The sequence below is a fragment of the Biomphalaria glabrata genome, chromosome 7 (genome assembly GCF_947242115.1).
Source record: "Biomphalaria glabrata chromosome 7, xgBioGlab47.1, whole genome shotgun sequence".
Classification (NCBI taxonomy): domain Eukaryota; kingdom Metazoa; phylum Mollusca; class Gastropoda; family Planorbidae; genus Biomphalaria; species Biomphalaria glabrata.
In genome coordinates, this window is record NC_074717.1 from 10721965 (window position 1) to 10747597 (window position 25633).

The window sequence follows — 25633 nt, forward strand, 5'->3', positions numbered from 1 at the left end:
ATTGAGGTGGGTGAACGTGGGGCTAGCTAGCTATTTAAAAAAAAAAAAAAAGAAAGTAACTGAAAGAAAAAAAAAAAGAGAAAGAAATGAAAGATATAAAAATACTGCTACTTACGTATGATCAGCTAGCTCGTCGCAGGCAGCCATTTGAAGTTCGTAGTAAATCCACTGTTCACAACTGATGAGTATGAATGTTATTTTTATAATCCACAGAATTTACACAGTAGCTTTCAAAGAGGTTTGCGACAATCGCAATAACATTTTCATCTGTTCTTGAATCAATACACTGAATAAAAAATACATAAACATTTGAATAAAGGAAAAAATAAAATAAATAAAAAATCATAGCTAGCCCAATATAAACTTTATATAAATATATGTATAAATAAATTGCTAAATAATAAATAAAGCATATAGATTTACAATGAATAGAAAGACAAGAAATTACTATTATAACTGCCATTATTAAAAATTATTATTGTTTTTATTATTATTATTATTATTATAAGTATTGTTATTAAAAATTATTATAAGTATTATTATTAAAAATTATTATAAGTATTATTATAATCATCATTATAAATATTAAAATTGAAACAATTATTATTATTATAACAATAAGTATAACTATTTTTTATAATAATAATAATAATAATAATAATAATAATAATGATAATAATAATGATAATGATGACAATAATTGTAATTATAATTACAACGGTAATACTTATTGTTATTATAATTATAATGAAAATAATTATTATAATGACAATTATAATAGAAATAATAATTAGAGTAATTAGCATGACAGATTGTGCTACAAGGGAGAATATTGCTACACAAGTGTAGAAGGAAGGAAGCAAGGAAGCAAGGAAGGAAGAAAAAGAGAACTAGGAGTGAAAGGAGATAGGCTGAACTACCAATCGTACCATTTATTGAAATTGAGTTGGGCCATTCCCGGAAGGACTGCAATACCGGGTCGACCCGTGGCGAGAGCGGAGCAAGCCCCGGACATCTCGCCTAGTTCCAAAAATCAGTTTAATATCGTAGTGACTCAATGAGCCACGTATCAGATATTAAGCTGATAAGAACAGATACTACTTTTTTTTTTTTTTTTTTTTTTTTTTTTTTTTTTTTTTTTTTTTTTTTTTTTTTTTTTTTTTTTTTTTTTTTTTTTTTTTCTTTTTTCTTTCTTTCAAAAGGAAACCTCAGCTTTTTAGCCTTGACTTCAGTTGTCTAGCTATTTACATCCTAGGAATCCTTGGGCTATTGCCTCTTTTCTTTGCCTCTTTTTTGGGCGTTGCCTCTTTTTTGGGCTCTTGGCCTCTTTATTGGGCTTTTTTTTTTTTTTTTTTTTTTTTTTTCTTTTTTTTTTTTTTTTTTTTTTTTTAATTCAAAAAGGAAAAAACACATGACATATTATTTTATACTAATAATAATAACACATGGAATATTTCATAAAAAGCAAATTTTTCATGAAGGCAAGTATAGTTTCAGAAACACATTCTAGGGTTTCTAGCGTGATCAGTGAGTAGGCTGCATCAAAAGGTCCAAATAGGAACAGGTGTAACATTTTATTAAGTACTAATTATAGTTTTGACAATATATATATATCCGCATATGTGGCATACCTCAACATTATTATCAATATGTTTAAGGAGTTAACTTCAAAAACAAGGGTTAGGGGGGAACAAGCTTTTCATCGTTCCTTCCTTTGACAATTTTTTGATTGTCCCCCTTGAGACTTGGAAACTTGCTTCCTCGTCATCAAGGTGGCAATCGTGTCTTGTAGAGTCAAGGGTCGGGATGTTTTTGCCTGCGAAGAAATTTTCTGTGATTTACTTTTTGTCACAGAGGTCTACTGATCGAGCAATTTAATTGACAATGTTCATTTTGCATCTGTGCTTTAGAGTGACACTGTCCTTGTTGACTTAATTATAAATTTAATGTCTGTGTAGTGGCCTGAAACTAGGAAACAGATGTTAGGTTATTTATTAAAAACATTATTGCTAGATACCGATTTCAAAATTTGCATAATATTGGAAAGGTTGTCAGTAAGCTAAAATATCATATATTTAGTACAGAGCGGGAAAAAGTTCAACCCAATCAGGGGCAACAGGAGCGAAGATCATAAAGAGTTGTGTCTTTTCCCTTAGCCTTCTGTTGGGAATGTTACTGTTATCTTTTGTTAATGAAATGGAAGACGACTCAAAAAATTCTTTGGTGGGCAGTCTGTTTTTGTGACTTCCCTTGGGGCGAAGCGCTGGTTGCCTTATTTCTCCTTATGCTTGGTATTGTAGTTTTGTTTACATTGTCTGAGTTTCTCCGTTTTTTGTAGTGGTGTAAATTCTTCTGGAATAATTGGAGTCTCTTGTCGTTGCTGTGAGATTTCGATTTGCGGCAGCGGTGTGCTACTGGGGTGCTCCTTTTTTAAGAGGAGGGCCGTCAGTATTTGTGAGTTTGTTTGGTGGGCGCACTAGCAGTGGGGTCCTATTCTGGGTGTTTTGGTTGATCCAGGTGCCTCCGTTTTAATTGAATACACAATAGTTGGATTGTTAGTAATTGTAGTGTATTACTTCTAGATACATGGTTAAGTTTTACATTAAATAGAAAGGATTGTTTAGAATGTGTATACTCATTCACACCCACATGTATACACACATGCATACTTGTATATTTCTTTCCCTTTAAGTTAATGGACACTTTGGATATGTTTATTTAGTACTATATTGATTTACATTTTTGCTCTATAATTTTTCTAAAAATGTGTTCCAGTATAACTTTATTGCATCTTTTATCATGGTGGACAACTTGTAAGTAGGTGTTCCAGACCAGGTTTCTGTATTCGGCTAATATAATTACATTTATATCTTTAAGTCTTTTATTTATGGCTTTGGGTAGTTTGTTTAAGAAGATAGCCATATTTACATTAACATAGGCCTGACTGTTTGCATCAATAATTTCTTTAAGGGTCTTTTTTGTTGTCTCAAACATCACACATTCACTAAATAGGTGTTTCTCTGGGTTTGAGCTTTCTTTTTTACATATTTCACAAGTGTACCTGGACTCCGTTGTGCTAGAGAGTTTTCTTTTGATTGGGGTCATCCCGTAGATCAGCCTGTAGGCCACCTCCCTCGCTTTGGGTGTTATGATTTTGTTGTGTAAGTGTGTGAATGTGTCTGTATGTGTGTTGGCTTGTACCCCTAGCTCCCTTCCCCACTTTATTCTGGTTCCTAGGTTTTCTTTTAGTTTTCCCCTAAGTGCTGTGTAGATATCTTTGGATGTGTGGTGTATCAAGCTTTCGTTGTTTTGTAAGTGTCTAGCTAGTGATCTATAAAAGGGGTGAGTGTGTGTGCCAAAGAAATGGGGCGTGTTGTTTTGGATGGGGAGAATTTTGTTCAGCTTCAGGCCGAAATAGTACAAGGTCAAGGGGAAATTTTCAGGGGACCTAACTACTTTTCCTATATATTTTAACCTTTGCACTTTGATTTTTGTTTTGATGTCTTGTAGGTTAATCCCCCCGTCTCTTTTGTCTTGAACTAGTGTGTTATGTTTTATGTTGGTGATTGTATTTTTAAAAATGAATTTTCTAATTATTTTGTTTATTTTATCTATAAAGTTGGGAGGTGGCTCTACGGCGTTTGCAAGGTACAAAATTTTGGGTATTATCAGGTTATTGACCAAGATGGCTCTTCCAAAGATGGTAGAGGAAGTGTGCAGAAAAAGCTTTATTATATTTTTGGCTTTGTCTATGATGGAGTCCCATTGTCTCGTCACGTATTGTGTCGGGTCTCTGGTCCACACGATGCCACATATTTTTGTTTCTGTCTCTATTTTTAGTCCATGGGTTTCTTCCGCGGGGGCCTCCCACCTCCCCAAGGACATGATTGAAGATTTTGAAAAATTTATTTTGGACCCGCTCGCCTTCCCGAAAAGTGTAAATTTCTCTATCATTTTTTTAACGTCTTTTTGTGAAGTGGGGAACAGGGTAGTGTCGTCTGCGTATGCTTTTATTTTAACTGATGGATTGGGGCCTGGGATTTTTATACCTATTATTTCCTTGTCTAATCTTATGCTTTCTAACAGGGGTTCCAGGCAGAGGGCGTATAGGAAGGGGGACAGGGGACACCCTTGCCTGACTGATCTTTCTATGGGGATCTTATCGCTAAGGTTTTGATTTATAATTAATTGGCTTGTGGCATCTGTGTAAACCAGTCTAATGTATTGTGTTAGTGTCTTGTCTATGTTAGTTTTGTCTAGTATTTTAAACAGGTATTCGTGATCTATTCTGTCGAAAGCTTTTTCTTGGTCAACGGACATGAGGGCTGCCTTTAAGTCTTTGTCTCTGCAGTAGTAAATAATGTCTCTTAGGAAATGATTTAGCTCGTCAATATTTTTGTCGGGGTTACTACAGTATTGGTCTTGTCCTATTAGAAGGGGGATTTGGGGTTTGAGTCTAAGGAAGATCATTTTGGTCAAAAGTTTGTAGTCTACGTTTAAGAGGGAGATTGGTCTGAAGTCGCTAGGAGAGTTATTATTTTCAGTTTTTTTGGGTAGTAGGGTAATGTATGCGAGGTTGAAATCTTGGGGTATCTGTCCTGTTTGTAACATGTCTTTGTACAGTGTTATCAGTAACGGTCCTATTTGGGGGAGGAAGGCTTTGTAAAATTCGTATGTTAAACCGTCTGGGCCTGGAGATTTGTCGCTTTGTGTCGTGTCTAGGGCAGCCCCCAGTTCCGCTAGCGTGAAAGGTTCGTCTGCGGTCTCCTTGTCTATTGTCTTTACTTTGTCAAGGAAGAGAGACTGTGCGTCTGCTGATGTCGGTTCTTTCCTATATATTCCTCTAAAATGGTTCGAGATTATTTTATTTATCTTTTGTTGGTCTTGTGTTTCTTTCCCGTCAATGTCTTTAATTGTTGTTATTGTCTTGTCTTTCTGTACGTTTTGTTCTGCCGTTAAGTATAGTTTGTTGGGTGATTCTGTTAGGTTTGGGTGTTTGCATCGGATCTCTGCCCCTTTGTATTTGTGTTTGTGTATGTATTCTAACTGTCCTTCCAGTTCTGTTTTGTCAATGTCGTCCGTTGTTGTTTGCAGTCTGTTTTTTAGTCTTGTCTCCTCTTCTTTGATTTTTTGGTTTTTGACTCTTGCCAATACTATTACTTGCTGCTTTATTGATTTTTTTAAAAGGGGCCACATTTGTATAATTTGTCCGTCATTCTTCTCCTCCCCTATGCAAATATTTATCATTTCTGCAATTGATTTTTGGATGTACGGGTCATCGATTAGGCTTTTGTTAAATTTCCAAATTTGTCCTTGTTTCTTTGCCTCCCCCCTTTCTCCTCCTATTTCCACTAAAACCCCTTTATGGTCTGTGTAAGTCAGTGTCTCGTCTAAGTGTCTTATTTTGTTAATTTTTATGTCGTTTGGCGTGTAGAATCGGTCAAGTCTTGTCTCCACTGGGTGTGAGTTGTGTTTAAGTGTAGTTTCTCTTCCCTCTGGGTACGTTGTTCTATACGCATCCTTTATTCGGAGTTGACATTTGGTTTCTCCCAAGTAGTCATTCGTCTGAGGGGGTGGACCCTGCGTGTTTGTGTGCTTTCTGTCTAAATGTGTTTCTATGTAGTTGAAGTCTCCCCCCAATATTATTTGTTCTCCCACGTGTTTGCTGAGTAGCTCTTCGCTCAGAGTTTTGAAAAACAGCGGTCTTTCTCCGCTCTGAGCTGGAGCGTAGATGTTTACTAAAGTGTATGCGTGTTTTTGTGATTCTACCTTAACTATGACTAGCCTACCGTTATTATCTGTGTGTGTGTGTGTTACTTTGAATTTGTTGGATGTCTGTAAAATAGCTACCCCTCTTGCTTTCCTACCTAAGCTAAAGTACCCACCCGCAAATCCCATGTCTGAGGTGCTTTTGGTTGCTTGGTATCTCGTGTGTGTGTTAGTTTCTTGAATGTAGATGAAATCTGTTTTGTAGGTGTTGGCTAAGTGTACTAGATATTTGTGTTTGTTATTTAGGCTTCGAATATTTAGGGAGAGAATTGTAATGTCTGCCATGTCTGCGTGTAGGTGGATTGTTGTGTGTGCGTGTTTGTGTCCTAACGTCTTCTATGAGTGTGCGTGTGTGTTGATCTCCTATTTACTATACCTTGTGTGTTATGAGCTGGAGTGCGTGCTGGGGTCCTCCCCCTCATCTATGACCAGTTGGGTTGGGGAGTCAGGGAAATCTATCTCTTTCTTCCCTTCCTTTTTTTCCTTGTTGTCCTCTTTCGCCTCCAAGTCCCCGCAATGGTCGTCGGACGAAGAAGAGGAGGAGGTCGATAGCGCTCTTTTTCTTTTTATTTTTGTCGGGGAATTAGGCTCTGACCTTATTCTCCCTTCAGGTTTTAGTTTCTTGTGGGAGTTTGTCCCTCCTGCGCTATTTCTCCTTTCCCCTTTTGTTGGGGTCGTGGGGGGGGTTTTTCCCTTCTTACTTCCTTCCTGACCCTGTGGGGGTATCTCTTTTTTTTTTCCCACCACTGTAAACCCTTCCTCGTCTGCCCTTTCTTCTGCACTTTTTTTGCTGCTAACTCCCTTCAGGGCCGTTGCGTATGTTGTTTTTGGGGGGTCTTGGGATTTCTCCCCTTCTTTTTTGTTCCCTCTGGGAGTGGTTTTGGTCGGGCACTGGTTTGACCAGTGGTCTTCCCTCTGGCAGTGCCAGCACTGCTGCCTCCTACCCGGAGTTGTAACCAAAACCTTGTAGGTTCTCGGGTCGTCCTGGTACCTTAGTTGTATATAGTGGGGTAGCTCCACGCCCTTTCTGGGTTTTACCCAGCTCACCCACTTGTCTGTCCCTTCTATTTTCTGAATCTCAACTTTTGAGCCTTCCTCTGCCATGCTCCCCACTATCTCTTCCATTTTGGCTTTGGATATGCTGGGGGACACCCAGTGGAGAGTGATTTTAATTTTCTCCTCGTCCAATGTGGTTACTTCCACCTTGAACGTTTCTTCTTTGCCGAAAACCCGCCCTAGGATCTTCCCCCTCACCACGGGTGAGGAGACTCCCAGAAACCAAAGGTACGGGTTTTCAAAACGGTACAGGGGACCCACCTCCTCCGGCCTGAGCCCCAAGGCGGCGACGATGGACGCCATTGAGGCCCTGACTGCCCCCTGTCCGGACAGTTTGAGCAGCAAGGTTCCTGGAGGGTGGACGAGGCCTCCCTCCAGGTCTTTGCGCTCAATCAAAAATGTCTTAACAGACATGTTAGTAAACAAAAGGTGTTAGAAAAAAAGGTGAAACACAAAATGAATAATAAAAAGGGGTTGTGCTCCTTGCACAGGAAAAAAAAACACTTAAAATCCAAACGAATCAAAAACACAATGAAGAGTAAGAAAATAACACATCCAACGATGAACATATAAATTGAACTTGAAAAAAATCCAGGAAAAAATTGGAACAGATGCTACACTTTGATCTTAGAAAAAAGAACGAGAAGCGATACAGGGGATATGGTCAAAATGCGGCACTCTCGCCAGAAAATGTACTCAAAATCGGCGAACGGGTACCATTTAAAAATAGAGCTGACCTTTCGGACAAAAATTGCATTTTCCACGTGACCATGGATTTCTAGCACGTGGCCTGCTTGCGGTGCCACCGGTTAATATTACCCAAAGTGTTTCACTGCGAGAGTTAGCCAGCGAAACGTGATGCCCTTAGCATTACAAATAAACAAATTTTATGCCGTTGCTGCCACTGATATGGCTATTAATAGATTTTCTCCTATTAATCAAGTGTTGCTTCCCTTTGACCACACCGCAACCAAACAAACAAACAAAATACATGTGCGCAATAAAACAGCAAACAACAACGTCCCAGGTGCAGGTAGGACTCAGCCAGCCAATCTTCCCTTTTTTAACATGAAGACGACATAACTACCGGACAAGCCGCTAAATGGACAAGGTCCAGCCGCTACTTCAAAGGAGCCTCGTTCAATCGGCACAGACAGACAGGCTGCCAAGTCGCTTGGTGACCTTAAAGCATCATCCCTACCTGTCCGCGAGTTCGAACAGGGACACTTTTTTTCCGCCTTCGGACAGAATTGCCAACACCCGTCCAAATTTGAAAATGGAGAACCTTCCTTTGCTGTGCCAAGCTGTGCTGTGCCGTGCTTTTAGCGAAGCGTAAAGGGGGTGAAAAATTTTACCCCACAAAAAAAAAAAAAAAATTTAGAAAATTTTTTTTAAAAAAATCAAATTTGGTCTAGAAAATATTTTTCACGAACAGACTATTTAAGTAGCTTCCACAGGTATGGTATGGCCCTATTCTTTAAAGAGTTTTAATACATTTGATTTATATAAATTAATGTTCAGGAACATTTTGCGCCCATGTCATTCTTAGTCTGGACCTACATTGATACACTGACCTTGAGAATCGTTTGCAGGCATTGCGCGAGAAAATTGTGAATAGCCGAGTATTGAGGTGGGTGAACGTGGGGCTAGCTAGCTATTTAAAAAAAAAAAAAAAGAAAGTAACTGAAAGAAAAAAAAAAAGAGAAAGAAATGAAAGATATAAAAATACTGCTACTTACGTATGATCAGCTAGCTCGTCGCAGGCAGCCATTTGAAGTTCGTAGTAAATCCACTGTTCACAACTGATGAGTATGAATGTTATTTTTATAATCCACAGAATTTACACAGTAGCTTTCAAAGAGGTTTGCGACAATCGCAATAACATTTTCATCTGTTCTTGAATCAATACACTGAATAAAAAATACATAAACATTTGAATAAAGGAAAAAATAAAATAAATAAAAAATCATAGCTAGCCCAATATAAACTTTATATAAATATATGTATAAATAAATTGCTAAATAATAAATAAAGCATATAGATTTACAATGAATAGAAAGACAAGAAATTACTATTATAACTGCCATTATTAAAAATTATTATTGTTTTTATTATTATTATTATTATTATAAGTATTGTTATTAAAAATTATTATAAGTATTATTATTAAAAATTATTATAAGTATTATTATAATCATCATTATAAATATTAAAATTGAAACAATTATTATTATTATAACAATAAGTATAACTATTTTTTATAATAATAATAATAATAATAATAATAATAATAATGATAATAATAATGATAATGATGACAATAATTGTAATTATAATTACAACGGTAATACTTATTGTTATTATAATTATAATGAAAATAATTATTATAATGACAATTATAATAGAAATAATAATTAGAGTAATTAGCATGACAGATTGTGCTACAAGGGAGAATATTGCTACACAAGTGTAGAAGGAAGGAAGCAAGGAAGCAAGGAAGGAAGAAAAAGAGAACTAGGAGTGAAAGGAGATAGGCTGAACTACCAATCGTACCATTTATTGAAATTGAGTTGGGCCATTCCCGGAAGGACTGCAATACCGGGTCGACCCGTGGCGAGAGCGGAGCAAGCCCCGGACATCTCGCCTAGTTCCAAAAATCAGTTTAATATCGTAGTGACTCAATGAGCCACGTATCAGATATTAAGCTGATAAGAACAGATACTACTTTTTTTTTTTTTTTTTTTTCTTTTTTTTTTTTTAATCCTCAGCATTTATTGCTATTTCATCATCGGATTTGGGCTTCATGCCTCTTTTGGTGGGCCTCTTTTTTGCCTCTTTTCTTGGGCTTTCTGCCTCTTCTTTCTCTTTTTTTTTTTTTTTTTTTTTTTTTTTTTTTTTTTTTTTTTTTTTTTAATAAATGGTACGTGGTTTTCGATGGGTACAAGGTACAGGACAAGGAAAGTAAAAATTTCATAAAAATGGTACATGGCATACATTTTAAGGTACATCAATATAGATATATATATATATATATTTTTTTTTTTTTTTTTTTTTTTTTTTTTTTTTTTTTTTTTTGAATTTTTATATAATACTATTTACATATGATAACATAAAAAATATAAGGTGTCATTTTAGGAATACATATACAGCATGGAGGGTATTTACAGATAATAACATATATTTACATTGAAAAAGAAGGTGATAAATTTTAAAACTTTCATATATAGCATAGAAAATGTGACATGGTTTTATACAGGAGGGTGGGGGGATTATATGTACATCATTTTTATTTTTTAAGAAGGTGGGAGCCTTTCTTTACGCCATTGGAATGGCTGCCCTTAGGTAGCACTTTGACCCGTTCTGACACAATTTTTATCTACATTCCAATGGGGCACATGACTTTTGTCCTGTGCCACCCCTGGAGTTTCGATTCTATTAGAGTTTCAGAAACGGGTCGCCGTGTTTTTCCTTTTTGGGCTCATATTTTCTGGATCTTGTGATCAATGATGTTTCTAAATTCTTCATCCAGTCTCTCTGCTGTCTTCTTTTGCTCCCCTCTCCAGGTTTTTGTCCTTGTCATCCATACAAGTTGCCTGTATGCAGCTGCAATTACGTTGACAAGGACGTCTGTCTCCTTCCTCTTGGCCGCTGGAAATTGGTTTACAGTGATGGCCTTGTCTACGTCCACCGGCACCCCGGTGCTACCAGATAGTAGCCTCGTCAGGGTGTTTTTCGCTGTTTGGACGGTGGGGCATCTCAAGAAAAGGTGCCCCTCGTCCTCCAGTTCCCCGGTCCTGCACATTTTGCACTCTTTCTTGGTGCCTTTTCTCTCCGAGGTCGGGGTCATATTGAAGATCAAACGGTAGGCGACCTCCCGTGACCTCGGAGAGATGTGCTTGTTGTGCAGGTTTCTAAAGGCTGTATGGTAGTCTACGTCTCCATTATGCCATTTGATGCGTTTTTGAAGGGGTGTTGCTTGCTGCCGTATGAGTGTTGTGTATATTTCTTTTGTTGTTTTGTGTATGTGTTCAGTGTTGTCTTTAATGCTCCTAATGACTGCTTCGTGGAAGGGTGTTGTGTGTGTGTTTGAGTAGTGTGGGTGAGTGTTCTGCATTGGTATCAGCTTCTGGAGACGTAGACCGATTAGGTAGATGGCAAAGCCATTCAGTTCCGGCGCCTTGGCCAGTTGCCCCACGTACTTGAGCCTCAGAGCCCGAATCTTAGTTGCGAGGTCTTGCAGCCCTATACCGCCGTTATGTTTGTGTTGTATTAGTGTTGTATGTTTTACGTTAGCTATTGTGTTCTTAAAAATAAAACTGCGCGTGATTTTGTTTAGTGTTTGTATGAACTGTGGTGGGGGTTCTGTTGTGGTAGCTTTATAGATGACTTTGGGGAGTATTAGTGTGTTGTATATGTGGGCTCTACCAAAGATTGTCATACCTATGTGTTTGTATTTATCTAGTGTCTTTTGTGCTATTTGGATAAGTGTATCCCATGTTTCGATGTGTGGTGCGTAGGGGTTTGGCGTCCACGTGATCCCGCATATCTTTAGGGTCTTTCCGCTTTGAAGGCCTTCGGGGAAATCTTTTCTGTGTTTCCATTTGCCTACTCCCATTATGGCGGATTTCCCTAAATTTATTTTGGAACCACTGGCTTGGCCGTATTTTTTAAAGTGTTGTATTATGTTTGTTATGTCATTTGTGTGTGTTATGAGGAAAGTGGTGTCATCTGCGTATGCTTGTATTTTGATGGTGGTTTGGTCGCCCGGGACTGCTAGGCCTTTTATTGCTGTGTCCTCTCTAATCTTTTGTAGGAGAGGTTCTATACATAAAGTGTATAGTGTGGGGGAGAGGGGGCAGCCCTGTCTAACTGATCGCTCTACAGGGAAAGGGTCAGACAAGGTGTGGTTCACTAGTACGCTGCTCTGTGGGTCAGCGTACATTAGCTTAATCCACTTTATTATTTTGTCTCCTATGTTGTTCTTTTCAAGAATTTTGAATAGAAAAGTGTGGTCCACTCTATCGAATGCCTTCTCCTGATCTATGGTCAGCAGTGCTAGTGGTGTGTTTTTTATGTCTGAGTATGTTATAATGTCTCGTATGCGGTGATTCATTGTGTCTATGTTTCTTCCTGGTGTGCTGCAGTGTTGGTTTGGGTGTAATAAAGTGTGGAGGTGTGGTTGTAGTTTGTTCGCTAGTGTTTTGGCTAGGATTTTGTAGTCTGTGTTAAGCAGGGAGATGGGTCTGTAGTTGTTTAGTGATGTTGGGTTATTTTTGTCTTTCTCTAGTACCGTGATGTAAGCCTCACTGAAGAGATGTGGGAGTTTGCCATTTTCTTGTGTGTTGTTAAATATTGTTAAGAGGATCGGGCCTATAAGGGGCAGAAAGGTTTTGTAGAATTCTGCTGTTAGGCCGTCTGGTCCGGGTGTTTTGTCATTTTGAAGACTGTTTACTGCTTTTTCTATGTCGTGTAGTGTGAGTAGTGTGTCTATTGTGGCTTTGTCTTCTTCTTCTAGTTGTTTGCAGAAAATTAGTGTTTCGTTCTGTGCCTCTGTGTCTGTGTTTTCTTTCGTGTAAATGCTTTGGAAGTGTTGTTTGAATGCCTCCGCTATATTTCTGTTGTCTTCATGTGTGTTGCCTAGTGTGTCTGTTATTTTATCTATGTTGCGTTTTCTCTGTATATTCTGTTCTATGGTTAGGAAGACTTTGTTTGGCCCTTCTGTTATGTTTCTTTGTCTGCATCTTTTTTGTGCCCCTGTGTATTTGTAGTCTAATAATGTTTGTAGTTCTTGTTGTGTTGTCTCGATGTCGATTGAGTCTTCTTGTAGTGTTTGGAGTTTTTCTTTTAGGTGTTTTTCTTTTTGTGTGCGCTGTTTGTTGTTTTGAGTGGCTATTATTATTGTTTGTTGTTTTATGCTTCGTTTAAGTAGTGCCCAAAGGTCTTCTGTATTAGTGTTAGGGTCTGTTGTGTCAAAAGTGTTTTGTATTAAAGTTGTAATGTTTTTAAGGTAATTTGTGTCTGTTAAAAGTGAGTTGTTGAGTTTCCAGTGTGGTGATTTTGTGTATGTTTTCTGTTTTCCACCTAGAGTATTGATGTTGATTAGTACTGCTTTGTGGTCGGTGAAATCTAGTGTTTCACCGATGTGTAATAGTTTTTCAACCTGACCATTTATGGGCACGTAGAACCGGTCTAGGCGGGATGTTGCCTGACTGGACACGTGTGCTAGTGTTGTTTCCCGCCCACGTGGGTCCAGGACGCGGTAGGCATCTCTGAGTTGAAAGAGGTTTATTGTTTTGTCCAGCCAATGGCCTGGATGTGTGCTATTGCTTTGTGTGTGTTGTCTGTCTAGTTCGTTGTGGGTGAAATTGAAGTCCCCCCCGAGTATTATGTTGTCCTGCTTGTATGTAGTGTGTAGTAACTCTTCGAGTCGCTCGAAGAAGGGTGGTTTGTCTGTATTTTTGGTTGGGCCGTAGATGTTAACTAGTGTGTATTGGTGTGCTTCTGTTTCTACTCTGGCTATCGCTAGTCTTCCCTCCCTGTCAGTGTATGTGTGTGTCATGTTGAATTTTTCTGATGTCTGTATGATTGCTACCCCTCTAGCGTATGTACCTAAGCTAAATATTGCGTTTTTATAACCCATGTCTGCTGTGTATTTCTGTGCGATGTGTTGTGTGTTAATGTTGGTTTCCTGTAGAAATACAAAGTCTGGTTTGTATTTCTGGGTTAGGTGTACAATGTATTTCTGTTTGTTTTTCAAACTGTGTATGTTAAGTGTTATTATAGTTATGTCTGCCATTTTTGTTGTGGAAAGTGTTTTTTTTTTTTTTTTTTTTTTTTTTTTTTTTTTTTTTTGTTTTGTTTTGTTTTGTTTTTAAATTATTATTCTTGTGCGTCCTCGTCTATCACAAGGACTGGTGGTGTTGAGATATCTAAAAGATCTGCAATTGTGAAGTGTAGTCGCTTGGGTGTGTTGTCTGTTGGCTCTGTCTTTGTTGTTTCGGGTGTGTGTCTAGTGTGTGATGGGGAGGGTGGAGTTGGTGGCGCTCTTTCACGTTTATTGCGGATTGTTTTCTGTGGAGAGCACGGTGCTGATTTGGTTTGCTGTGTGCTTTGGATTATGTCGTTTGTATGCTTTGTCTTGTTTTTCTTGCTAGTGACTAGGGTGAAACCATCATCTTCCTCTCCTGTGGGAGTGGCCAACAAGGTTTTTTTGGGTTGTGTTGTAGTGGGATTGGTATTGGTGTTGGCGTGGTGCTGTGTAGTTTGTTGGTGTGTTGTGTTGTGTGTGGTGTTGGTTGTTAGTGCATTTTTAACTTTGTTTGCATATGTTTGTTTTTTTTGTGGACATTGGTTTGGCCAGTGTGTGTCAAGTCCACACGACCAGCATTGTTGTCTCCGTCCTGGAACGGTGACTAAGATGTTGTAGGACCTAGGGTCCCCTTCATAGCGAAGTGCTATGTAATGGGGGAGGGTTGTGTTGGGTTTGGGTTTGATGTACCCTACCCATTTGTCCGGTGAACTTGTGATTTGTTGTGTTCGGACTTCTGTGTTTGGTTCCGCAAAACTACGGAATATTTCCTCCACTTTTTTCTTAGTAATTTTGGTGGAGAGCCAGTGGAGGGTGACTTTGGTGATGTCTTCCTCCAGTGTCTGCACCTTTATTAAGGTGCCTTGGGTAGACCCAAACTGCTTGTTGAGCAGTTGAGTCTTCATTGTTTCATTGGTTTTGAGATACCAAATGAAAGGGTTTTCGAATCTATATAATGCTTCTGCATCTCTGGGGGTCAGGGAGAGGCTTCGCAACAGAGTTGCCGCGCACGCCTTATTAGCGGTGGGCCCGCTAATTTTAAGTAGGAGGGTTCCTTGGGGATGGACAAGGCCACCCTCAAGGTCTTCCTTCCCTACAAAAAAGGAGTTGGTCATGTTTGTGTTTTTGGACGTGGTTAAGTGTACGCGTGTATGGCTTTAACGGCTGCAAAGAGACCTCTAGAGCGCAACTAGAAACGAAACTACTGAGAGCTACTCACGTTGGAACTGGTACGGCAGAGTCTCTTGAGGTGGAGTCTACTTGAGTGACGTACTGGTTCCACGTTGACTTGAGGGTCTCAAAAGGGCAGAGTTCGTCGCAGGTTGCAAGTCCGGAGGAGTCTCTTCAGCGCCGCAGTCACCAACACACCAGAATCGCTTGGATCAAGAACAGATACTACACTTTGATCTTAGCCAAAAGGCCGAGAAGCGATACAGGGGATATGGTCAAAATGCGGCACTCTCGCCAGAAAATGTACTCAAAATCGGCGAACGGGTACCATTTAAAAATAGAGCTGACCTTTCGGACAAAAATTGCATTTTCCACGTGACCATGGATTTCTAGCACGTGGCCTGCTTGCGGTGCCACCGGTTAATATTACCCAAAGTGTTTCACTGCGAGAGTTAGCCAGCGAAACGTGATGCCCTTAGCATTACAAATAAACAAATTTTATGCCGTTGCTGCCACTGATATGGCTATTAATAGATTTTCTCCTATTAATCAAGTGTTGCTTCCCTTTGACCACACCGCAACCAAACAAACAAACAAAATACATGTGCGCAATAAAACAGCAAACAACAACGTCCCAGGTGCAGGTAGGACTCAGCCAGCCAATCTTCCCTTTTTTAACATGAAGACGACATAACTACCGGACAAGCCGCTAAATGGACAAGGTCCAGCCGCTACTTCAAAGGAGCCTCGTTCAATCGGCACAGACAGACAGGCTGCCAAGTCGCTTGGTGACCTTAAAGCATCATCCCTACCTGTCCGCGAGTTCGAACAGGGACACTTTTTTTCCGCCTTCGGACAGAATTGCCAACACCCGTCCAAATTTGAAAATGGAGAACCTTCCTTTGCTGTGCCAAGCTGTGCTGTGCCGTGCTTTTAGCGAAGCGTAAAGGGGGTGAAAAATTTTACCCCACAAAAAAAAAAAAAAAATTTAGAAAATTTTTTTTAAAAAAATCAAATTTGGTCTAGAAAATATTTTTCACGAACAGACTATTTAAGTAGCTTCCACAGGTATGGTATGGCCCTATTCTTTAAAGAGTTTTAATACATTTGATTTATATAAATTAATGTTCAGGAACATTTTGCGCCCATGTCATTCTTAGTCTGGACCTACATTGATACACTGACCTTGAGAATCGTTTGCAGGCATTGCGCGAGAAAATTGTGAATAGCCGAGTATTGAGGTGGGTGAACGTGGGGCTAGCTAGCTATTTAAAAAAAAAAAAAAAGAAAGTAACTGAAAGAAAAAAAAAAAGAGAAAGAAATGAAAGATATAAAAATACTGCTACTTACGTATGATCAGCTAGCTCGTCGCAGGCAGCCATTTGAAGTTCGTAGTAAATCCACTGTTCACAACTGATGAGTATGAATGTTATTTTTATAATCCACAGAATTTACACAGTAGCTTTCAAAGAGGTTTGCGACAATCGCAATAACATTTTCATCTGTTCTTGAATCAATACACTGAATAAAAAATACATAAACATTTGAATAAAGGAAAAAATAAAATAAATAAAAAATCATAGCTAGCCCAATATAAACTTTATATAAATATATGTATAAATAAATTGCTAAATAATAAATAAAGCATATAGATTTACAATGAATAGAAAGACAAGAAATTACTATTATAACTGCCATTATTAAAAATTATTATTGTTTTTATTATTATTATTATTATTATAAGTATTGTTATTAAAAATTATTATAAGTATTATTATTAAAAATTATTATAAGTATTATTATAATCATCATTATAAATATTAAAATTGAAACAATTATTATTATTATAACAATAAGTATAACTATTTTTTATAATAATAATAATAATAATAATAATAATAATAATGATAATAATAATGATAATGATGACAATAATTGTAATTATAATTACAACGGTAATACTTATTGTTATTATAATTATAATGAAAATAATTATTATAATGACAATTATAATAGAAATAATAATTAGAGTAATTAGCATGACAGATTGTGCTACAAGGGAGAATATTGCTACACAAGTGTAGAAGGAAGGAAGCAAGGAAGCAAGGAAGGAAGAAAAAGAGAACTAGGAGTGAAAGGAGATAGGCTGAACTACCAATCGTACCATTTATTGAAATTGAGTTGGGCCATTCCCGGAAGGACTGCAATACCGGGTCGACCCGTGGCGAGAGCGGAGCAAGCCCCGGACATCTCGCCTAGTTCCAAAAATCAGTTTAATATCGTAGTGACTCAATGAGCCACGTATCAGATATTAAGCTGATAAGAACAGATACTACACTTTGATCTTAGCCAAAAGGCCGAGAAGCGATACAGGGGATATGGTCAAAATGCGGCACTCTCGCCAGAAAATGTACTCAAAATCGGCGAACGGGTACCATTTAAAAATAGAGCTGACCTTTCGGACAAAAATTGCATTTTCCACGTGACCATGGATTTCTAGCACGTGGCCTGCTTGCGGTGCCACCGGTTAATATTACCCAAAGTGTTTCACTGCGAGAGTTAGCCAGCGAAACGTGATGCCCTTAGCATTACAAATAAACAAATTTTATGCCGTTGCTGCCACTGATATGGCTATTAATAGATTTTCTCCTATTAATCAAGTGTTGCTTCCCTTTGACCACACCGCAACCAAACAAACAAACAAAATACATGTGCGCAATAAAACAGCAAACAACAACGTCCCAGGTGCAGGTAGGACTCAGCCAGCCAATCTTCCCTTTTTTAACATGAAGACGACATAACTACCGGACAAGCCGCTAAATGGACAAGGTCCAGCCGCTACTTCAAAGGAGCCTCGTTCAATCGGCACAGACAGACAGGCTGCCAAGTCGCTTGGTGACCTTAAAGCATCATCCCTACCTGTCCGCGAGTTCGAACAGGGACACTTTTTTTCCGCCTTCGGACAGAATTGCCAACACCCGTCCAAATTTGAAAATGGAGAACCTTCCTTTGCTGTGCCAAGCTGTGCTGTGCCGTGCTTTTAGCGAAGCGTAAAGGGGGTGAAAAATTTTACCCCACAAAAAAAAAAAAAAAATTTAGAAAATTTTTTTTAAAAAAATCAAATTTGGTCTAGAAAATATTTTTCACGAACAGACTATTTAAGTAGCTTCCACAGGTATGGTATGGCCCTATTCTTTAAAGAGTTTTAATACATTTGATTTATATAAATTAATGTTCAGGAACATTTTGCGCCCATGTCATTCTTAGTCTGGACCTACATTGATACACTGACCTTGAGAATCGTTTGCAGGCATTGCGCGAGAAAATTGTGAATAGCCGAGTATTGAGGTGGGTGAACGTGGGGCTAGCTAGCTATTTAAAAAAAAAAAAAAAGAAAGTAACTGAAAGAAAAAAAAAAAGAGAAAGAAATGAAAGATATAAAAATACTGCTACTTACGTATGATCAGCTAGCTCGTCGCAGGCAGCCATTTGAAGTTCGTAGTAAATCCACTGTTCACAACTGATGAGTATGAATGTTATTTTTATAATCCACAGAATTTACACAGTAGCTTTCAAAGAGGTTTGCGACAATCGCAATAACATTTTCATCTGTTCTTGAATCAATACACTGAATAAAAAATACATAAACATTTGAATAAAGGAAAAAATAAAATAAATAAAAAATCATAGCTAGCCCAATATAAACTTTATATAAATATATGTATAAATAAATTGCTAAATAATAAATAAAGCATATAGATTTACAATGAATAGAAAGACAAGAAATTACTATTATAACTGCCATTATTAAAAATTATTATTGTTTTTATTATTATTATTATTATTATAAGTATTGTTATTAAAAATTATTATAAGTATTATTATTAAAAATTATTATAAGTATTATTATAATCATCATTATAAATATTAAAATTGAAACAATTATTATTATTATAACAATAAGTATAACTATTTTTTATAATAATAATAATAATAATAATAATAATAATAATGATAATAATAATGATAATGATGACAATAATTGTAATTATAATTACAACGGTAATACTTATTGTTATTATAATTATAATGAAAATAATTATTATAATGACAATTATAATAGAAATAATAATTAGAGTAATTAGCATGACAGATTGTGCTACAAGGGAGAATATTGCTACACAAGTGTAGAAGGAAGGAAGCAAGGAAGCAAGGAAGGAAGAAAAAGAGAACTAGGAGTGAAAGGAGATAGGCTGAACTACCAATCGTACCATTTATTGAAATTGAGTTGGGCCATTCCCGGAAGGACTGCAATACCGGGTCGACCCGTGGCGAGAGCGGAGCAAGCCCCGGACATCTCGCCTAGTTCCAAAAATCAGTTTAATATCGTAGTGACTCAATGAGCCACGTATCAGATATTAAGCTGATAAGAACAGATACTACACTTTGATCTTAGCCAAAAGGCCGAGAAGCGATACAGGGGATATGGTCAAAATGCGGCACTCTCGCCAGAAAATGTACTCAAAATCGGCGAACGGGTACCATTTAAAAATAGAGCTGACCTTTCGGACAAAAATTGCATTTTCCACGTGACCATGGATTTCTAGCACGTGGCCTGCTTGCGGTGCCACCGGTTAATATTACCCAAAGTGTTTCACTGCGAGAGTTAGCCAGCGAAACGTGATGCCCTTAGCATTACAAATAAACAAATTTTATGCCGTTGCTGCCACTGATATGGCTATTAATAGATTTTCTCCTATTAATCAAGTGTTGCTTCCCTTTGACCACACCGCAACCAAACAAACAAACAAAATACATGTGCGCAATAAAACAGCAAACAACAACGTCCCAGGTGCAGGTAGGACTCAGCCAGCCAATCTTCCCTTTTTTAACATGAAGACGACATAACTACCGGACAAGCCGCTAAATGGACAAGGTCCAGCCGCTACTTCAAAGGAGCCTCGTTCAATCGGCACAGACAGACAGGCTGCCAAGTCGCTTGGTGACCTTAAAGCATCATCCCTACCTGTCCGCGAGTTCGAACAGGGACACTTTTTTTCCGCCTTCGGACAGAATTGCCAACACCCGTCCAAATTTGAAAATGGAGAACCTTCCTTTGCTGTGCCAAGCTGTGCTGTGCCGTGCTTTTAGCGAAGCGTAAAGGGGGTGAAAAATTTTACCCCACAAAAAAAAAAAAAAAATTTAGAAAATTTTTTTTAAAAAAATCAAATTTGGTCTAGAAAATATTTTTCACGAACAGACTATTTAAGTAGCTTCCACAGGTATGGTATGGCCCTATTCTTTAAAGAGTTTTAATACATTTGATTTATATAAATTAATGTTCAGGAACATTTTGCGCCCATGTCATTCTTAGTCTGGACCTACATTGATACACTGACCTTGAGAATCGTTTGCAGGCATTGCGCGAGAAAATTGTGAATAGCCGAGTATTGAGGTGGGTGAACGTGGGGCTAGCTAGCTATTTAAAAAAAAAAAAAAAGAAAGTAACTGAAAGAAAAAAAAAAAGAGAAAGAAATGAAAGATATAAAAATACTGCTACTTACGTATGATCAGCTAGCTCGTCGCAGGCAGCCATTTGAAGTTCGTAGTAAATCCACTGTTCACAACTGATGAGTATGAATGTTATTTTTATAATCCACAGAATTTACACAGTAGCTTTCAAAGAGGTTTGCGACAATCGCAATAACATTTTCATCTGTTCTTGAATCAATACACTGAATAAAAAATACATAAACATTTGAATAAAGGAAAAAATAAAATAAATAAAAAATCATAGCTAGCCCAATATAAACTTTATATAAATATATGTATAAATAAATTGCTAAATAATAAATAAAGCATATAGATTTACAATGAATAGAAAGACAAGAAATTACTATTATAACTGCCATTATTAAAAATTATTATTGTTTTTATTATTATTATTATTATTATAAGTATTGTTATTAAAAATTATTATAAGTATTATTATTAAAAATTATTATAAGTATTATTATAATCATCATTATAAATATTAAAATTGAAACAATTATTATTATTATAACAATAAGTATAACTATTTTTTATAATAATAATAATAATAATAATAATAATAATAATGATAATAATAATGATAATGATGACAATAATTGTAATTATAATTACAACGGTAATACTTATTGTTATTATAATTATAATGAAAATAATTATTATAATGACAATTATAATAGAAATAATAATTAGAGTAATTAGCATGACAGATTGTGCTACAAGGGAGAATATTGCTACACAAGTGTAGAAGGAAGGAAGCAAGGAAGCAAGGAAGGAAGAAAAAGAGAACTAGGAGTGAAAGGAGATAGGCTGAACTACCAATCGTACCATTTATTGAAATTGAGTTGGGCCATTCCCGGAAGGACTGCAATACCGGGTCGACCCGTGGCGAGAGCGGAGCAAGCCCCGGACATCTCGCCTAGTTCCAAAAATCAGTTTAATATCGTAGTGACTCAATGAGCCACGTATCAGATATTAAGCTGATAAGAACAGATACTACACTTTGATCTTAGCCAAAAGGCCGAGAAGCGATACAGGGGATATGGTCAAAATGCGGCACTCTCGCCAGAAAATGTACTCAAAATCGGCGAACGGGTACCATTTAAAAATAGAGCTGACCTTTCGGACAAAAATTGCATTTTCCACGTGACCATGGATTTCTAGCACGTGGCCTGCTTGCGGTGCCACCGGTTAATATTACCCAAAGTGTTTCACTGCGAGAGTTAGCCAGCGAAACGTGATGCCCTTAGCATTACAAATAAACAAATTTTATGCCGTTGCTGCCACTGATATGGCTATTAATAGATTTTCTCCTATTAATCAAGTGTTGCTTCCCTTTGACCACACCGCAACCAAACAAACAAACAAAATACATGTGCGCAATAAAACAGCAAACAACAACGTCCCAGGTGCAGGTAGGACTCAGCCAGCCAATCTTCCCTTTTTTAACATGAAGACGACATAACTACCGGACAAGCCGCTAAATGGACAAGGTCCAGCCGCTACTTCAAAGGAGCCTCGTTCAATCGGCACAGACAGACAGGCTGCCAAGTCGCTTGGTGACCTTAAAGCATCATCCCTACCTGTCCGCGAGTTCGAACAGGGACACTTTTTTTCCGCCTTCGGACAGAATTGCCAACACCCGTCCAAATTTGAAAATGGAGAACCTTCCTTTGCTGTGCCAAGCTGTGCTGTGCCGTGCTTTTAGCGAAGCGTAAAGGGGGTGAAAAATTTTACCCCACAAAAAAAAAAAAAAAATTTAGAAAATTTTTTTTAAAAAAATCAAATTTGGTCTAGAAAATATTTTTCACGAACAGACTATTTAAGTAGCTTCCACAGGTATGGTATGGCCCTATTCTTTAAAGAGTTTTAATACATTTGATTTATATAAATTAATGTTCAGGAACATTTTGCGCCCATGTCATTCTTAGTCTGGACCTACATTGATACACTGACCTTGAGAATCGTTTGCAGGCATTGCGCGAGAAAATTGTGAATAGCCGAGTATTGAGGTGGGTGAACGTGGGGCTAGCTAGCTATTTAAAAAAAAAAAAAAAGAAAGTAACTGAAAGAAAAAAAAAAAGAGAAAGAAATGAAAGATATAAAAATACTGCTACTTACGTATGATCAGCTAGCTCGTCGCAGGCAGCCATTTGAAGTTCGTAGTAAATCCACTGTTCACAACTGATGAGTATGAATGTTATTTTTATAATCCACAGAATTTACACAGTAGCTTTCAAAGAGGTTTGCGACAATCGCAATAACATTTTCATCTGTTCTTGAATCAATACACTGAATAAAAAATACATAAACATTTGAATAAAGGAAAAAATAAAATAAATAAAAAATCATAGCTAGCCCAATATAAACTTTATATAAATATATGTATAAATAAATTGCTAAATAATAAATAAAGCATATAGATTTACAATGAATAGAAAGACAAGAAATTACTATTATAACTGCCATTATTAAAAATTATTATTGTTTTTATTATTATTATTATTATTATAAGTATTGTTATTAAAAATTATTATAAGTATTATTATTAAAAATTATTATAAGTATTATTATAATCATCATTATAAATATTAAAATTGAAACAATTATTATTATTATAACAATAAGTATAACTATTTTTTATAATAATAATAATAATAATAATAATAATAATAATGATAATAATAATGATAATGATGACAATAATTGTAATTATAATTACAACGGTAATACTTATTGTTATTATAATTATAATGAAAATAATTATTATAATGACAATTATAATAGAAATAATAATTAGAGTAATTAGCATGACAGATTGTGCTACAAGGGAGAATATTGCTACACAAGTGTAGAAGGAAGGAAGCAAGGAAGCAAGGAAGGAAGAAAAAGAGAACTAGGAGTGAAAGGAGATAGGCTGAACTACCAATCGTACCATTTATTGAAATTGAGTTGGGCCATTCCCGGAAGGACTGCAATACCGGGTCGACCCGTGGCGAGAGCGGAGCAAGCCCCGGACATCTCGCCTAGTTCCAAAAATCAGTTTAATATCGTAGTGACTCAATGAGCCACGTATCAGATATTAAGCTGATAAGAACAGATACTACACTTTGATCTTAGCCAAAAGGCCGAGAAGCGATACAGGGGATATGGTCAAAATGCGGCACTCTCGCCAGAAAATGTACTCAAAATCGGCGAACGGGTACCATTTAAAAATAGAGCTGACCTTTCGGACAAAAATTGCATTTTCCACGTGACCATGGATTTCTAGCACGTGGCCTGCTTGCGGTGCCACCGGTTAATATTACCCAAAGTGTTTCACTGCGAGAGTTAGCCAGCGAAACGTGATGCCCTTAGCATTACAAATAAACAAATTTTATGCCGTTGCTGCCACTGATATGGCTATTAATAGATTTTCTCCTATTAATCAAGTGTTGCTTCCCTTTGACCACACCGCAACCAAACAAACAAACAAAATACATGTGCGCAATAAAACAGCAAACAACAACGTCCCAGGTGCAGGTAGGACTCAGCCAGCCAATCTTCCCTTTTTTAACATGAAGACGACATAACTACCGGACAAGCCGCTAAATGGACAAGGTCCAGCCGCTACTTCAAAGGAGCCTCGTTCAATCGGCACAGACAGACAGGCTGCCAAGTCGCTTGGTGACCTTAAAGCATCATCCCTACCTGTCCGCGAGTTCGAACAGGGACACTTTTTTTCCGCCTTCGGACAGAATTGCCAACACCCGTCCAAATTTGAAAATGGAGAACCTTCCTTTGCTGTGCCAAGCTGTGCTGTGCCGTGCTTTTAGCGAAGCGTAAAGGGGGTGAAAAATTTTACCCCACAAAAAAAAAAAAAAAATTTAGAAAATTTTTTTTAAAAAAATCAAATTTGGTCTAGAAAATATTTTTCACGAACAGACTATTTAAGTAGCTTCCACAGGTATGGTATGGCCCTATTCTTTAAAGAGTTTTAATACATTTGATTTATATAAATTAATGTTCAGGAACATTTTGCGCCCATGTCATTCTTAGTCTGGACCTACATTGATACACTGACCTTGAGAATCGTTTGCAGGCATTGCGCGAGAAAATTGTGAATAGCCGAGTATTGAGGTGGGTGAACGTGGGGCTAGCTAGCTATTTAAAAAAAAAAAAAAAGAAAGTAACTGAAAGAAAAAAAAAAAGAGAAAGAAATGAAAGATATAAAAATACTGCTACTTACGTATGATCAGCTAGCTCGTCGCAGGCAGCCATTTGAAGTTCGTAGTAAATCCACTGTTCACAACTGATGAGTATGAATGTTATTTTTATAATCCACAGAATTTACACAGTAGCTTTCAAAGAGGTTTGCGACAATCGCAATAACATTTTCATCTGTTCTTGAATCAATACACTGAATAAAAAATACATAAACATTTGAATAAAGGAAAAAATAAAATAAATAAAAAATCATAGCTAGCCCAATATAAACTTTATATAAATATATGTATAAATAAATTGCTAAATAATAAATAAAGCATATAGATTTACAATGAATAGAAAGACAAGAAATTACTATTATAACTGCCATTATTAAAAATTATTATTGTTTTTATTATTATTATTATTATTATAAGTATTGTTATTAAAAATTATTATAAGTATTATTATTAAAAATTATTATAAGTATTATTATAATCATCATTATAAATATTAAAATTGAAACAATTATTATTATTATAACAATAAGTATAACTATTTTTTATAATAATAATAATAATAATAATAATAATAATAATGATAATAATAATGATAATGATGACAATAATTGTAATTATAATTACAACGGTAATACTTATTGTTATTATAATTATAATGAAAATAATTATTATAATGACAATTATAATAGAAATAATAATTAGAGTAATTAGCATGACAGATTGTGCTACAAGGGAGAATATTGCTACACAAGTGTAGAAGGAAGGAAGCAAGGAAGCAAGGAAGGAAGAAAAAGAGAACTAGGAGTGAAAGGAGATAGGCTGAACTACCAATCGTACCATTTATTGAAATTGAGTTGGGCCATTCCCGGAAGGACTGCAATACCGGGTCGACCCGTGGCGAGAGCGGAGCAAGCCCCGGACATCTCGCCTAGTTCCAAAAATCAGTTTAATATCGTAGTGACTCAATGAGCCACGTATCAGATATTAAGCTGATAAGAACAGATACTACACTTTGATCTTAGCCAAAAGGCCGAGAAGCGATACAGGGGATATGGTCAAAATGCGGCACTCTCGC

The 25633-nt window shown here is 36.8% G+C and overlaps 1 long non-coding RNA gene, 5 other non-coding genes and 3 pseudogenes across 6 annotated transcripts in view; all 9 read right to left on the minus strand.

The window, feature by feature from the left end:
- The window catches only part of LOC129927419 (uncharacterized), a 31970-nt gene extending 30770 nt beyond the window's left edge, over positions 1-1200 (minus strand). The window contains exon 1 of the long non-coding RNA XR_008779031.1: positions 1102-1200. This is a non-coding gene — a long non-coding RNA (uncharacterized LOC129927419). The remainder of the gene's footprint in view (positions 1-1101) is intronic.
- LOC129927556 (U2 spliceosomal RNA) lies at positions 942-1115 on the minus strand (annotated as a pseudogene).
- An 8190-nt stretch (positions 1201-9390) lies between the features above and the next one.
- LOC129927552 (U2 spliceosomal RNA) lies at positions 9391-9606 on the minus strand (annotated as a pseudogene).
- Positions 9607-14966: 5360 nt separating this feature from the next.
- Positions 14967-15065, minus strand: LOC129927559 (U2 spliceosomal RNA; annotated as a pseudogene).
- A 1914-nt stretch (positions 15066-16979) lies between these two features.
- Positions 16980-17172, minus strand: LOC129927535 (U2 spliceosomal RNA). Its single transcript, XR_008779141.1, has one exon. It is a non-coding gene; the product is annotated as a U2 spliceosomal RNA (small nuclear RNA).
- Positions 17173-19086: 1914 nt separating this feature from the next.
- Positions 19087-19279, minus strand: LOC129927537 (U2 spliceosomal RNA). Its single transcript, XR_008779143.1, has one exon. It is a non-coding gene; the product is annotated as a U2 spliceosomal RNA (small nuclear RNA).
- A 1914-nt stretch (positions 19280-21193) lies between these two features.
- Positions 21194-21386, minus strand: LOC129927538 (U2 spliceosomal RNA). The gene has a single exon (XR_008779144.1). It is a non-coding gene; the product is annotated as a U2 spliceosomal RNA (small nuclear RNA).
- A 1914-nt stretch (positions 21387-23300) lies between these two features.
- Positions 23301-23493, minus strand: LOC129927539 (U2 spliceosomal RNA). Its single transcript, XR_008779145.1, has one exon. It is a non-coding gene; the product is annotated as a U2 spliceosomal RNA (small nuclear RNA).
- A 1914-nt stretch (positions 23494-25407) lies between these two features.
- On the minus strand, positions 25408-25600 carry LOC129927540 (U2 spliceosomal RNA). The gene has a single exon (XR_008779146.1). It is a non-coding gene; the product is annotated as a U2 spliceosomal RNA (small nuclear RNA).
- Between the last annotated feature and the right edge of the window lie 33 nt (positions 25601-25633).